The sequence below is a fragment of the Castanea sativa genome, chromosome 1 (genome assembly GCF_040712315.1).
Source record: "Castanea sativa cultivar Marrone di Chiusa Pesio chromosome 1, ASM4071231v1".
NCBI lineage: Eukaryota > Viridiplantae > Streptophyta > Magnoliopsida > Fagales > Fagaceae > Castanea > Castanea sativa.
Window position 1 is genome coordinate 52,240,664 of NC_134013.1, and position 13,568 is coordinate 52,254,231.

The following is a 13,568-nucleotide window of genomic DNA, read 5'->3' on the forward strand; positions in this document are numbered from 1 at the left end:
TCAATCACCAATAACCTTTAGTTCAAAAGGCATATTGTATTTCTAATGTAGACATTCAAGTTTGAATCACCCCCTCACGCTTAAAATGGTTTTTTTTATTATAAAAAATTTCAAGGTTCAATCCACTATTTGTAAAGTTAAATAGTTCTTCTTCTTTTTCACATTTTTTCCTCCTAAATATGGATTTGATAATTGTCAAGGACGTTTTTGTGACAAGAGCAAAAAATGCGAGAATAGCCAAAATCTCCCATTAAGTTCTTTAAAAGTGTTTATTTGTGGAGAATTAAGTTCAAAATTCCAAATGTATAATGAATAAAGGCAAATGGTGTTTTAACAAGAGAGAAATCATAATAACATAACTGAAATACAAGAAAATGCATTAAAAAAAAAAAAGTTTAAAACTTCAACCCATAGTTAGCAAGAAGATGAAATTGATAGAGGTTGTGAGGAAGAGAGGGGGTTTCCCTGTATTCATATTTCCACCCCTAAGTTTCAAAATTGTGAGAATGTTAGCTGGCTAAATAGACTTTTGCTCTAAAGTTTCAATTTTGTGGGTTAAATGTGATTTGTTGGTTTTTGAGCTGAAAAATGAGTTTTATATTGAGTTGATGGTGTTGCTCTAAGAGTAGAACGTGGTTCATTTGTTTTGAATCTGATTGTGAGATTTTATATTGAGTTTTGGGTGCTCTTATTGATTGGTTTTTGGTCAATAGAAAAGGCTTTGGACTCCAAGGTGTAAAGCAAATAGTAATTTTCAGGTTTGCTTTTATTTAGATAAAAGAAAGGTTTAATTTAGTCATCCTTAAGGGAAAGGCTTGACTAAACCCCTTTGATTTCCTTTTTAGCTGTTTCAAACCATTGGGAGGCTCACCTAAGTGAGAGCCAGCAGCTAGAGTTGGCCAATGATAGGCAACTATCTTTAAAAGCAAAAATGGGTTAAGGAAAAAACTTTGGGCTACAATCAGCCAGAGAATAAAAACTCTTTTGGAGTGGAAATTTTGGGTACAAGACCTCCTCCATGAGCCTGAGGTGCTACCAATGTTCCTTGCCCACTTGGTAACACGCACAGGCTGGCTCGTGCAAAAGGTCTGAAAGAAATTGATTCATACCCTCCAAATCACATTTCCTCAATTTCCCCAATATGTCGTGTAAAGTTGTGATTTACAACTATGTTTATGTTGGCTTTATTCCATGATAAAAGGTGTTGTATTTGCTTTAATTTGTTCATTGTATTTTGTGGGATTTTATTGTATTGGGTTTAGTATTAAGTTAGTGAAGACTCAAACTTAAATTAAGAATCAGTGGATTTCACGACTGTCTCGCTAGTAGCTAAGTCGCAAAAGAGCCATGTGAGAAGCACATGCTGGAAGCTGAAGAGTCGTGCCAGCTTGGAGGATTTCGCGAGTGTCTCGCGGGTAAGGCATTCTCGCGAGATACTCGCAAAACTCTCTGCCTGGAGTTTTTTAAGTGTGACTTTCTTACCATTCACCCATACTATATATACCCTCATTACCCACGAATTTGTAAGGAAGTCATTCAGAGAGAAAAATCCTAGATTGGTTTTCTACAACATACACACCCATCTTATAGAGAGAGAGCTACTAATCTTTAGTGAGAAATCATCCTAGCCTCTTCTCCTTCTCTCTCCCATTGTCATACCTTGAGAGGAGATTTGTACCCAAACACAACTCACACATTTTCAGAGTGTAGAGAGTGTTTTGGAACTTGGGAAGCTTTGCGGATTTTCCAAAAGAAGCCGGTGAGGCTTGGCGGATGCAATCGGGCGTATTGCGAGATCCGGAAAGCTAGAGAAGACATGACTCCAAGAAGTCTGTTGGTAGCAGAAGCTTGGAGGGCTCAAGTACATTGGGTAGACTAGGCTTGGAGAGTGTTTTATTATTCGTGTACTCCAATTTTATTCTCTAGTGGATCGATTTACTGCTTGGAGGGCGGCGGAGAGGTTTTTTGCCGAGTTCTTCAGTTTCCTCTTCGATAACACATCGGCGTGTTATCTTGTGTTTGCATCTCTCTTCCCTTACTCTTGTGCTTTACTTTTATTGTTTGTTGTTCATGTTTATGCACTAGAGTAGTATTGGTTGTTTGCACTTCATTTACTTTTGTTCCACACCTAGATAAGTTAGAGTAAAAGCAATCTAGCCGTAATTTTTTTTTTTAATTTGGGGTCTAAACAAGCTCTTGTGTTTTAATACAAATCTGAGCTTTCATGTCACATGTAGGAATGGCAACGGGTCGGGTTCGGGCCGGGTTTTTACATACCCGGACCCGACCCGCGGGCCAAGACCCGAAACCCGGACCCGACCCGAATAATAATTGGGTTTTTTTCTTGGGGCCCAGACCGCCCCGCCGGGCCCCGAGGGTCCCGCGGGCCCCGTTTAACTTATTGGGCCAAAATTTAGCCCAACCAAAAAAAAAAAAAATTTGAAACCCATTAAATTTTTTTCCCTAAATTCAAGCTCATTCAAGCCATTTAACATGGCCCAAATGCCAAAATTTGCCCTGTTATATGGTAGCCAAATCATTTACCTCCATTTATATCATTATATGGCACCCAAAATCATCTTATATGGCAATAAATTACTTAAAAAGCTACAAAATAAATCTCACAAGTCTAAGAAATTACAAAATGTCTTATCCTCCACAAATCAACAAATTAAAAAGACTAAGAAATTGCAAATGGTTTAGAATAATTACAAACCAACAAATTAATCTAACCAGTCTAAGAAATTAAAACGGCTACTAAATTATTACAAAATGTTTAATCGTCCACAACTGTGACACAACTCCCATCCTCTTCATTAGGCTCCCCATCATCAAGAATTGTTTGAAGATCACAATCACCAGACATAGTTGAAGAACCTACAACAACAATGAATTAAAAAATGGAATAAACTTCACAGCAACAAATTATACACAAATAGGGTAAACGAAAAAGAAAAAAACACAACGCAGAATATTCACAGCAACATTTCGCCGACTTTGACTACTTCCAATCCAGCATTCAACAATTCAAATAACATCGAAAAATTAAATAAAATAAATAATAATAATAACAACTCAATCTACCTCACAATTTTTGATTCTTCAGCCAAAAAAAAATTTTAAAAATCAGCAAATCGTAGAGATGAGCGCACAAAAAACCTGTTTGTACAACAATGACCGTGGTTTGTTTTTGTGTGTACAACAGCAATGAAAATGAAATCAAAATTCCAACTATCAATTGTAAAGTTTGCTACAGAATCACCCAAGTCTATGGACTCACACACTCACCATACAGAACTCACACACTCTTGTTTTCACATATTACCCTCTTTTTCCCTTCCATTTAAAGGTCCCCAATATTCATTCTCAGAAACTCAGAAAAGCTACAGATTTTAAAGAGAGAGAGAAGGAGTAAAGAAATGAAGAGAAAGAGAGGAAGAGAAATCAGATCGAGATGGAAATGAAGGCACGTACCTAATCAGATCGAGATGGAAATGAACGGATCTGAGAGAGAGAGAGAGGCCGCGAGGCGAGATGGCTGCGGGTTGAGGCGAGATGGCTGCGGGCTGAGGGCAGGGCTGGCTGAGGCAGGGCTGTGCTGAGGCAAGAGGCGAGAGGGCTGAGGGTGGCTGGGTGAGAGAGGCGGCTGTGTGTGTGGAGTGAGTAGAGAGTAGAGAGTTAGGGTTACAACTTACAAAATCAGAAAATATATATATAAGGGGTAATTTAGTGATTTAGTATACCGGGTATTTAACCGGGTATTTATCCGGGTCGGGTTTCGGGCCGGGTCTGGATTTTTTTGATAAAACCCGGACTCGACCCGGACCCGCTTCGGGTTTTTTTTTTAAAACCCATACCCGACCCTATTCTTTATCGGACCGGGTAAAACCCGGCCCATTAGGGTCGGGTTAGCTCTTGTATCCGCGGGTCGGATTTAAATTTTCATCCCTAGTCACATGGGCTTGGGCCATGCTTAAAAGAATAAAATATAATATAATACATAAATTGAGTCCATAAGAAAGTTGAGCTCGGCCAAATCGGACTTGTAAGAAATGTGTCGCAAAAATAAGTATCAACAATAATTATTATAGTTATTAATGGGAAATTATTATAATTGTGTTTGTATAGATGTGGCAAACGGGCAGGTTGGGTCAGGTCAATCGAGTTGCAGGTCAATTTGGTTTCAGGTCAAGCCGAGTTGACTTATTCCAACGAAGTATTTAAAAAAAATTACAAAATCAAATCAATAACAACCTTTTTAGAGAGAATGAATAAAATCAATCAAAGAAATGAATTACACTTAATGCCACTTGTCAATATCATTCCAATTCTGACAGTTTTGAGCATGACGAAAATTCTTTATAGTCATAAATTGATGATGACAAAGTCTTCAATGTTAATAATTCACTACCAAAATGCTTGTAGTCAAAGAGAGATAGATCTTAAGGAGTACCAAAGAGTATATATTATATGTTTATACCCCTAATAATACCATTCCCACAAAGTAACAAAAAAAAAAAAACCTAAATGTCATGGACCATGTCAAGTTATCAGTCTCCTTAAGTGCATATGTTATTGTTGTATTTAAAATAATTATAAAGTTAGCTTATGTAGAAAGATTATTTTGGAGGAGTTGGAGCAGTGGAGGCATGGAGCATTGAGTGAGGGGATGGAAAACTCTTAGGTTTGTTGGTTTGGACTATTTTTTTTTAGTTTAGTAACATCATCTTAAGTTTTTTTACTCTGTGTAAGTAGACAGTAGTGTTAGTAACTTAGTAGTGTTACTGTTAGTGTATAGTCAAATCAAATGTCTTGAACTCTCATTGCTAGTCCGATTTTTAATGTTTTTCTATTTGCTTTGTTTACTTGTTTTCCTTTCATTTTAACATTTTTTTTATATACAAAATAAATGGGTTGTCATGTGACTTATGTCACTATATACGCACCTAGTACCCAAGGGTGTAGTCTAAATATTTTTTAGTGAAAAAAAAAGTTTTGAACACGTCGGGTCTGGTTGACTCACAAAAAATGAGTCGGGTCACGGATCAACTTGTTTTTGCTTTGGGTCAAGAAATTTAGGTTCAAGCAAGTTAGGTATTTTTCGAGTTGAGTCAGTTCAAAAAATTCTACCCCGTTTTGCCTATGTTTGTATATTTATATATAACTAACTATCTATTTTAAAATTTAAATAGTATATAATGTGACAAGATTTTGTTGCATGGTTTTTCCCAATATATATATATATATATGTATATGTGTGTGTGTGTATAGCATGGTGTAAATATATGATGTTTATAAGGAACCCCGAATCTAATTTAAACTCATTTATAAAATTATATTAAAATGATGATGTGAAAAAATATGGACTTTCAAAACATGTGTAGAAATATTGGAATAAGCTAACAAAAAGTCAAAATTTTTTGTTTATATATATATATATATATATTGTTGCTAATCAATTAAACAGAGCACATAAAAGTTCAATAAAACATAATCTTCTTTATTAATTATGGTAGTTAGCATTATGCATTTATTATAATATAGAATTTATTAATTATGATGGTTATTAATAGACATTTATTATAATTGTAACTATCTATTTTATTATTTACATACAGTATGATGTTACAAGATTCTAATGGAGGGTGTAAAATAGGAGGTTCTATTGAGAATCCTTATAAAATCTAAATTTGATTAATAAAATGCAATAGAGTAATTGTAATACCCCAATTTTGTTTTTATGATTACTATCGTACCTTGTCATTTTTAATATAAAGTTGAAGTACTATATGTGCATGCACAATAAGATGGGAGTAGACAATTTTGTGGTGCTACAAATAGGTGAGAAAATTAAAGTTTTAGTGCATATACTTTAGTGCACAATTAAAATAATAAATAAATAAAAAAGTAGGAAGATGTTTTATGGGCTTGTTGGAGACTAAAGAGATAAGCTCAAGTAGGTTTTAAACTCTAGCCCACTATCTCACCAAGCCCACATCTCTAATGCGTTAAAATATAAGGTAGAGAAAAAGATAAATCAGGGTTTTCATTAGAAGGGTTTCTTAGTAAAAGTGGATGCCAAAGAAAATTTGAAACGGAGAGAGAGAGCTGGCGTGACAGAAGAAGGAGGCAAAATTGTTTAGGGGCACAAGGTTTGGCTACAAAATCAAGGTGAAAACTCCCTCTTAAGATTACTTTACCGTTTATAAACCTTGAGATATATTTATGGTTTTGGCAATGTGGTAAGATTAAGTCATGTCAATTGATTACAGTGGAAAAATGTTTATATATTAGTGTTATTCAAATAGAGATCTGACGTTTATACTCTTATGCTTATTGGTAGTGTTGTAATTTATATTGGTTACCCGTTGAATTTGAGGACTTTGGGTTTAACAAGGGATGATATGTATATATATATATATATATATATATATATACTACATTAAATTGCTAGTAGTCAGTACACGATTTCACTAGGCTACACACGGTTAGTATTTTAGAACAAAATCTTGGAATTTCAATCTTAATTATGAATATGGCTTCAACGTTTGGAGTTATACATATTAGGATAGCTTTATCGTTTTTCTTTGGATGTATATATATATTATAGGATGGCTTTAACGTTGTTTCGTTGGGATATATATATAATCCTAGTTTTGGCCACCGTGTGTATCCATGAACAAAGTCATGGATCAAAATATTATTCATGAATATGGCCTTCACGTTTTCATTGGAGTTATATAATTAAATCATAGGTTTCCCACTGTGTGTCTCTAGAACAAGCCATGGATTACAAATCTCTATTCAAGTATATGGCTCTTACATTTTTATTGGGGTTTTATATTAAATCCTAGGTCAATGATATTTTGGCTACTGCCTTCCTCATGGCAATATGAGTTTTGATTAATGCAAGGAAATATTATTGGTTAGAATATCATTGGGTAGAGAAACTTTAATTTAGTATTAAAAGTGTTATTAGTTCAGCAAAGTATTTTCCTAGTCAGTCAGTTTGTATAATTCAATAAATTTTATATTTTGCGGAGGATATTAAGTAATTTCCATGATTGATTATAGGTCTTATTTAAGAGTGTTTTGAGGATTTTTGGAGGTTGTTTCAGCTGGACTTTCAGAGTGATTCAAGGGCTGTAAGTAATTATGCATAATATGCTCAAGTTTTGTCTATTAGGTTCTTAGAAGTCAGAAGTTTTCAAATGTTTTGTATTTCAAACTTATATTTTCTAAAGTTTGTCAAAAGTATTTTTGCATCATTGTAAGAGGAATTTTGACTATTAAATAATGTTTTAAAGAGATATTTCGAATTTTAAATAACGTTTTGAATGTCCAAATCTTATTTAAAAGATGATTTCTAAACTAAATTATTTTCCGAAAATAATTGAGTTTCAATGTAAGTTTTCTAAAAAGGTTTTTGTTCTTTAAGTTTGTTTAAAACCAAGTGATTTCAAAGTCATATACTTGTTTTTCAAATGGTATTTAAGACGCTTCCTTTAGCAAATTGGGTTTTCAAACTTACTCAAGAATTGTAAAAGAATTTATATAAACTCTTCAGTTCTTATTCATTCCCTAAGAGAGTCAAGCATCCTTTCAATTCAATATTGTGATATTCGATATGTCTCTATATCTGGAATAATGGTTAATATTAAGAAAATTATTCTATTTTGTATATATTTTGTTTTGTGATATGTGACTCAAGATGAGTATTTTTAGAATTGATTAGATATATGTGTAAATCCACTCATAAGATTGTATGTGAGAATATATGTTGACATCAGCAGGGGTTTGATGTTGGTATCTGCTCACAAGATTGTATGTGAGAATATGTGATGTGTATATATGACACTGTGTTCTGATTATATGTATGCGATTTCAAATGATTTTAAGATGTGATTACATATGTATTAAGTGATTCATTATATGTTTTGTGAAATAATTATTTTTGATATCATTGAATGAGTTTGTGAAAAATCAAAATACTCGTGTTTTGCTTGACTTTATTCCATTGTGTATTCTGTATAATTACTTACTAGATGTGTGACTCACCCCATCAATTACTATTTTCAGATTAAAGTGTAGTTGAGAATATAGAACCTTTGGATTGCTTTGTAAGGTGTGAGGTAGAGTGTGGAAGTTGTAAGCGTATTACTTGAAGACTTATAGGATTTTAGTTACCTTTATTTTGTAATTCATGTTTTATATAGTGGAGATTATTTTCAGTTGGTGGAGTTTATATTTTTTTGTCAGAGGTTTTTGAGAGTATTGTTTCTTTGGAGTTCCAATTTATTTTGGTTAATTATGTTATTGAGTTATATAATTTCAGCAAGTTAGTCATGCATCTAAATTCATGTTCCATACATCTAAATTCATGTTCCATGGATTTGGGTCGTGACAGTAATGTTGTGAAAAAATGTGAGATGTGGGCCATTGATCCCATGTGGATGGGATTTGGCCACTTGGTTGTGTGATAGCCATGATTCCTACCTCCCTCGATGAGGTGTTAGTCTAGAATGAGTCGCTTGGTGGCATGAGAGCCATTGTCTCTACCAATCATAGTTGATTGTGTTTTTTTTTTCTTTTTTTTTTCAATTAGGTAAAAGTGTATACTACGCCCCTAAAGTTTGGGGTATTTGAATTTTATACCTTGAAATTTCAGAATTTGAATTTTACACCCTGAACTTATATTTAGTTTGTATTAGCAGCCTCTATGTCCATATTTAAGTGCCACATAAGCTTGCCACACATGTTTAGTTTGTCCAATAAATGATATTAGTAGGTTGCAGTTAACTTAACTGGTAAAGTCTTTGATGGTTGAATAAGAGATCTGGATTTCAATTCCCGCCTACACCAAAAACTGATTGGTGTCTTAGTCTGATAATAAAAGAGCTATCATTAGGAGTGGATGCCAAAAGTTGAAATTTCTCAAAAAAAAAAAATGATACTATGCCATTTCATTATTCTGCATCAATAAATTATTAAAAGTTTTTTCAGCTATGTACAAAAATTATGTAGCATCATTTTTTTGAATCAACTAAAAGTTTTCTTTTTAAAACTATATGATATCTTATTATTTAAATGGCATTTGGTTTGATTATTTGTGGTGGTTTAATCATTTGTGTATTGTGTTGTGCTTAGAATTTTGGAAAGATGTTAGGGGCCCTTGTAATACTACTAATTGTAGCTGTTCTAATGCTCAATATTTTTTTAATAAATAAAAAAGTCCAACCCATGATTCCAACCTGATTCAAGTTCCAACTCGACGCACGTGGATTAGTTGGATTGCATTTTTTTTTCAACCTAACCATGGTAGGTTAGATTGAAAGCATCTTTCAACCGAGTCCAAATCTTCTGTCTCATCTTTCTTACTCCACTCCATGCTCCACTAATAAATATTTGCCATATGTACACCTATTTATTTCAAATTTAATTTTCAGATTTTTATTATTTAGTTTCCTAAAATAAATCAAAAAACTCAAATCTTCCCCACAACCACCATTACTATTCCTCCACCACCACCACCACCACCACAGTCAACAACCTTCGTTGGCGCCACCAAAAGGAGATCCAACATCGTCAACTGCCAGCCAGCCACCACCACCGGTTGTCAGTTACCAAAAATGAATTTAAAAAAAAAAAAACCAACACATCCCCCATCAATCACCACCGGCCCACCACTCTTATTTAGCGCCTCTAGGAAGAGATGGCGACGCCATCAAAGCTGCCATGTTTGGGTACCAACCATGGATTTGAAGAAGAATGGTGGTAATGGATACCCACCAACAAGATGTCATAAAACCAATATTAGACATGGATTTTGAAGACAAGGAGTGGTGGTGGATAGCCGTTGATGTCATTGGCGATCTTCTCTAGGTAGCGCTGGCGAAGTTGGTAGTGGTGGCGAAGGAACGGTGGTGGTGGCTGGTCGGGATTATTTGAGTTTTTGTTTTTTACTTTTTTGGTTTTTGATTTATATTAGGAAACTGAAACAATGAAAGGCTGAAAATTAGATTTGACTTTAAATAGGTGTACATATGGCAAATATATATTGGTGGAGCATGGAATGGAGCAGGAAAGATGAGATAGAAGATTTGGACTCCCTTTCAACCTGGTCCATACACACCCCTAGACATTATTACTGGGCTATCACTTACCTCCCAAATATTTTTGAAAAGAAAATTGCACTTATTATATTATGTCAAGAGGAAAGAGTGCGGCTTCGTTTAATTAGCAACAGCCTGCAAATAAATTGTGAATGATATGTTAATTTTATCCAATATTGGAATGTCATGATTGGATTCAATTTTTAATCTTTTCCGGATTCAATCCTCAATCTTTTCCAGGAAAAGTTTTCCCCATATGAATTCATACTTACCAATAGATTCCATCAAAAAATTAGTAATGAAGTAGAATTAAAATGTAAATATTGGGATTGGGAAATGAACCCGATTCCCTTTTCTCTCTTTCTCTCTTTTTTTTTTTTGGGGGGGGGGGGGGGGGTTGGTTTTCTCCAGCTGCATAAGAAACAAAAAGTATACAATAACAAAAAAGAAAGTTTGGTTGCACTTGGGGGAGGGTAGTAGGGAAAAGATAAGAACAAGGGAAGAGACAAAAATAGAGGGGGGGGGGGGGAAGGGTGGGACATCTTTCACTTATTTGGTTTTCAAAAGAAAAAGAAGATAGAAAAATAATCTTGAGGTATAAAATTACCTGTTAGAAGAGTAATTTTTAAAAAAGCTTTACAAGTTCCTCCTAGTTTCCATCCAAATCAGATGGGATAATAATATTTTTAATGGTGGATCCCAGGTTGGTGTTACTTGCACCCGCCCTCTCCCTCACTTTTGTTACAACTAAACAAAAGAAATATAGCTTCATCTACTTCCTTTACTTTCCTCTCAAACAAACACCAGTTTGCTTTCTTTCATTTCATTGTTCTTCTTCAAGTCTATTTGATGTCAACATTTTGTCATGGTAAGAGAAATTTGTGGTGTAAATTGTGTTTTTAATAAAGCAGTAGATAACACGTGCAAAACTTCTTTCCTTATTGGTACTAGTTTTATATGTGGCCCCTCTCACGGTCTCTGGGTCCATACCTCTTCCATGTTAGATAATACGACACCATCCCATCCCAATCCTAATCCAATGTTCAGTAATAATGTAATATAAAAGTGGTACCCATTTTCAAACCGTTGGATTAAATAGCATGCTTAAGCATGGTTAATGGAATTGTCGTTATGAGAATAAGTTCTGTTACCACTTACTTACCACCCGTCCTTGGGGGAGAGAAACACCACTTTTTGGAACTCTCTAATTAAATAATTAATATAATAAATTATATAATATATAAAGATAGTGCATAATTCAAAAAACTTAAAGCCTATATGGTTAGAAGTTAATCACTCGTCCAATTCATTATTAATAAGTACGAAACTTGTATGGCATGGTAGATCCTAGAAGAACAAAGTTTCTCTTCAAATTAGTTTGAAATTTTTTTTTTTAAACTTAGCATATATCTTTTTTTTAAGTGTGAATTTTGAAAATTTAACTGTTGAATTTCATGTTCCTTATGTTTTTAACATGCATATCAAATTTCGTTCAAATCGAATTTTATTTACTATTTAATTAATAAATTTATTTTTTATACATAATTTTAGATTACAAAAACTTAAAATTTTAATATTTGTTTGATGACATAGCAATTGATTTTTGATTTTCTTGAAATTTTGTAAGCATGAATAATATAATAAGAACATGCAATCCAACGATTAGATTTTCAAATTTTACACTCAATATAAAAATATTTGATAAATTTAAAAAATTTCTCTCCAAATTAATTTAGAGAGAAATTTTTTCTATTTTAAAAACACAACAAAAGTGATATTACATTATTCAAGAAAAAAGAAAAAAGAAAAAAAGTGGTATTGCGGTGGTGGGGTTTTATCATTTTTGTAATAAGTGGGGCTAAGCATTAAATAGAGGGAATCAGGATAGGCAGCAGTGTTGCGAAACGGATCTGAGTTATGACTTCTGACTATGAGTTATGAGAGAGAGAGAGAGAGAGAGAGAGAGAGAGAGAGTGATCTTAATTTGTAGTTTTTTTTTTGGTCGCTGAATTAGTGATCTTTGTAGTTAGATCGACATGAGCCAACAGGAAAATGATACTCTCTCCAGTGGGCTTTGGTGGGCCCCACGGAAAACAAAGAAACAAAAATCCTCGATCATATCGGGTCTTCTTCTATTCCACTTTTACCCTCATTTTTTTTTTTCTTCAAATTATGATGTCGTAAATGTCAACAATGCTGCATCTTGTAGCTTCTTTAACATTGGATACATTCCAGTGTCTCCAAACTCCAAAATCAAAATCCCAGAGTTAAAAAAGAAAAAATTAAAAATTGTTTTGGCATTTTTCTCAAAAATCAAAATAGAGCAATTAGCATTCTCAACTTTTCATGTTCTCTAACATAGTAACAACTGTGTCTCTCTTTTAAAGCATTAACATTCGGGGTTGTAGAAAAAAAAAAAAAACTTATTTTGCATCTTTAAACACTATTTTATCTATTTCACCAACTCATTTTATAATTCACTCTATATTCCAGTTTTTATTTTAACATACAACCTAATTAAATAATTTAAACTACCTAATAAAATAATAAAAAGTATTATTCTCTCTTTTTCCATCATTCACTTTTTCTCTTCACACACAACCACATATTAAAATAATATTTTTTCACAACCTATGAATAGTAAGGTTGCATATATGCAAACCTTACTTACTATTCATAGGTTGCAAATTTTTTTAACTTTACAAATTCGGATGGAATGAATTTTGGGTAACTTAGGTTGTAAAAGAGCAACTGGAGGTGTTTATACCCTCAAATGCTAGTGTTCTAGATCTTACTTTTCTGAATCTGAGCTTCAAATCCAATCTTATTAGGGAAGAATTATTTGTGGTCGATTGAATGGAAGGAACTAATTTTAAAATCTGCCAATAGACTGTTAAAAAGAGAAGGATAGTCATTACACATAACTTTTATGTCAATAACCAAAGGTCTTGTAACTGAATTGACAACTTTTCATACACAAAGTGCTCGGGGGTCTAGGAGGAAAATGGTTCAAACTGCAGAATTAGTAGCATCTTGTAATTATCTCTAAAAAAAAAAATTCATGTCAATATATATATATATATATATATCCTGGGAGCCTAGTCATGACATTGATTGCTGCTATCACAGTTGGTATCTATATCCATAAATTTAGAAAACAGGAACTGCAAATTTCAATAGGTTGTTTAATTTTCCTATAAGTATTGCTTTTTTCTTTTAGAAAGCAATAAATGTCACTTAATACTTATTATTTATTTTTAAAAGATGTTATTTATCCAGCCAGTATTTCCTAAAATATGAACAGGCAATCAACATATCATATTTAGAAGCAGTCCATCTTTCATTGTCGCGTTCCTTTCAATCTTTCATGTTTCATCTATATCACTAACCATATGACAGGAAAAAGAATTAAATAAAAGGATTATACAATTTTCAGTGAGGGCCAAAGACAATGAG